Source organism: Rhineura floridana, chromosome 1 (assembly GCF_030035675.1).
Source record: "Rhineura floridana isolate rRhiFlo1 chromosome 1, rRhiFlo1.hap2, whole genome shotgun sequence".
Classification (NCBI taxonomy): Eukaryota; Metazoa; Chordata; class Lepidosauria; order Squamata; family Rhineuridae; genus Rhineura; species Rhineura floridana.
Window position 1 is genome coordinate 80,082,308 of NC_084480.1, and position 3,354 is coordinate 80,085,661.

The 3,354-nt window shown below is 44.0% G+C and overlaps 1 pseudogene; it reads right to left on the reverse strand.

Annotated features, from left to right (window-relative positions):
• Nucleotides 1-848: 848 nt before the first annotated feature.
• On the reverse strand, nt 849-2,595 carry LOC133376591 (tigger transposable element-derived protein 1-like; annotated as a pseudogene).
• Between the last annotated feature and the right edge of the window lie 759 nt (nt 2,596-3,354).

Consider the following 3,354-nt stretch of genomic DNA (forward strand, 5'->3'; position numbering starts at 1 on the left):
CACTCATCCCCCCTTGCCCTCTCACCCTCCCCCCTGCATGCTCACTACCACTGGCTCCCTGGCTTGTCCTCCTGCACCCCTCCCCAGGGGCATCACTACCGAGGTGCGGAAGGTGTGGCCCACACCCAGGTGTCACCATGAGGGGGGTGACACCCAGAGCCGCCCCTCCCCATGCCGTTGCCCAGCAAGGCTGCTCCAACTACTTCTCGGAGGCGGGTGGGCAGGCGGGCGAGACCGGGAGCAGTGTCGGCGGGGCGAGGGAGGCACGCCAGCGTTCCCAGGCCTTCTCTGGCTGGGTGCACCTCCGGCGCGTGCCCTCCCAGGGGCATGGACAGGGTGACTGGCCTTGAGTGTGCGCGCAGGCGCGTGTGCAGGCGAGCTCAGCCACCTTGTCCATGCCCCTGGGAGGGCACGCACCGGAGGTCCGCACCCCCCCCGCACTCCTGCTAGTGACACTGCTGCCCCTCCCCCCTGCTGGCTCCGTCGCTCCTCCCCCCTGCCTGCTCGCCCTCCCACCACCCCCTCCACTCGCTTGCTCACTCACTCACTGGGTACACACACATTACTTACCTTGGCTGCAGAGCTTCTATCTTTGCTGGATCTCCTGGCACAGTACTGAGGAGCGGGTTGGAGCTGATGCAGGTCTTCTTCCCACACACGCAAAGGTGATCTGGGCAGGGAAGTGCTTGGAGTAGTCTGTCCTTTCATCCTTTAGGGCTGTGAGGCCGGCTGGCTCTCTGTTGCGTGGCAAGCCTTTGCCGTTGCCCCTGGGGCTGGCACATTTTCATCATCTGACTCCAAGTCATCCAAGTCTCCATCATCTGCCTCATCATCAAATCTTATTCGTTTTAGTGGTGAGACTTGGATGAAACTCTTGCTGTTGATGTTGACATTGAAGTTGAAGGTTGTTCAAGGCTAGCTGTAGCTGTTGCTGTCAAAGGTTGTGATGGTACTTTCCTAAAGTAGGAAAGCAATGAACTTTGCCTGATGAATTCCCATCTCCTTTCCCTTAGAATTTCTTTATAGCATGCAATATTGTTTAGAAGGCTTGCATTCAGTTTAGAACTTCTTTCAAAATTTGGATCAATCCTCTCAAAAACTGCCATCCCCATTTTTATACAGTTGATAGCTTCTTCCAATTCCTTGGTTGTCATTTCTCTAGGCACAGCAGGACTATCATCAGGATGGGACTGCTCTTCACAAAACATCCTTTGTTCTTCAGTCAGAAGAAGTTCTTCATCTGTTAGGGTCTCGTCATGAGAGACAAGCAATTCTGCCACATCCTCAGGCTTGACTTCCAATTCTAATTCCCTTGCCATTTCCACATCATTTGTAGTGACTTCCTCCACTGGATTCTCAAAGCCTTCACAATCATCCACAAGTATGGGAATTAGCTTCTTCCAAACACCTTTCAATGTTGTTTCTTTAACTTCCTGCCATGCATCTCTAATAGTTTTTATACTATCCAAAATCATGAAGCCTTTCCAGAATGCTTTTAATTTATTTTCACTTTGCCCAGGTACTGTATCGCTGTCTAAGGCTTTATAGCCTTTGCAAAAGTTCTTCTTAGGTAATAGGATTTAAATGTTGCAATTACACCTTGGTCCATAGGCTGCAGCAATGAAGTTGTATTTGCAGGTAGAAAAATAACATTTATCTCCTCGCACATATCTCCTAGAGCTCTAGGATGGCCAAGGGCATTGTCTGTAAGAAGTAAAATCTTAAAAGGAATTTTCTTTTCCTTGCAGTAAGCATCAACTGTTGGCTTAAAATAGTCTGTGAACCAATTTGAAAAAAGTCATCCAAGCTTTTGAATTGGATTTATAATAAACAGGGAGGCTAGCTTTTGCATAGTTCTTTAGGGCCCTAGGATTTTCTGAGTGATAAATCATCATAGGTTTTAACTTGCAATCACCAGCTGTGTTAGCCGCTAACAAGAGAGTTAGCCTGTCTTTTGCAGCTTGGAAGCCAGGCATTGACTTCTCCTCTTTAGCAATAAAAGTCCTAGATGGCATTTTCTTCCAATATTGGCCAGTTTCGTCCATGTTGAAAATCTGCTGCTTAGTATATCCACCATCTTTGATTATCTTTGCCAGCTCGCGTGGATAACTTTCTGCAGCTTCTGCATTAGCTTCACCCTGCACTTTGATGTTGTGGAGATGGCTTCTTTCCTTAAACCTATTAAACCAGCCTCTGCTAGCTTGGAATTTATTCTCAGCAGCTGCCTCGCCTCTCTCAGCCTTCATAGCATTGAATAGACTTAGAGCCTTTCCCTGGATGATGGCTCGGCTTAAAGGCACATTGTGACTGGTTTGATCTTCAATCTGCACCACTAAAAGTTTTTCCATGTCAGCAATAAGGCTATCACGTTTTCTTATAACTTTAGTGTTCACTGGTGTGGCACTTTTAATTTCCTTCAACACTTTCTCATTAGCGTTCACATCTGTACTAATTGTTTGGCGAGCCAAACCTAGCTGATGGCCTATCTCAGCCATAGACATGCCTTGCTCACTTAATTTAATCATTTCTAACTTGACAGCTAAAGTAAGAGGCTTACGACTCCTTTTTATCACTAGTACTACACTGAGATGCCATTGTAATTAACACAAAAATATTTCTGTACAGTACTGTAGATATTTTAGACAGTACTGTACTGTAGATATTTTTATATTTTACTGTATACAGTACAGTATATATTATATACTGTATATTACAGTATATATATACAGTATATTGATATATATTAGATATTATTATACAGTATTACTGTACAGTATATAATATATATATATCATTATATTTATATATTATAAATAAATTATAAGTATATATATATATGAACGTAATTGTGATTATAATATAATATAATACAGTAATCTTAACCTTTGAAAGTTTGGAAAATTACCAGAATACAGAATACAGAGAGACGCTGAATGCACAAACGCTGAATCAGACTGAATCACCTACAATACACTATACTGTAAAATGGCTCTTCTTGGACTCAGAGCTTGGAAACGTTCCTTGTTTCAACTACAACTCCCATCAGCCCAACTGTAGTTTAAGAAAGGAACTTTTCCAAGCTCTGATGACGCTCTCAGGGCATCAGGCACCATCAATTTGCATCATGCCGCAAAATCGCCGCAAAAACAGAACAAGCGCCGAACATATGGGACATGGACACAATTAAAAACTGCCACATTAGCGAAGCGCCGAGAAGCCAACTGCTGTAAAGTGGGGCCCTACTGTACTGAAAAACTATGTTAAATAGTAATATTTTTTCAAGAGATAATGTACCAAACAGGTAACTTTTTTACAATGAAAATGTTCCTTGTATACATTTATAGTCACCCTCAC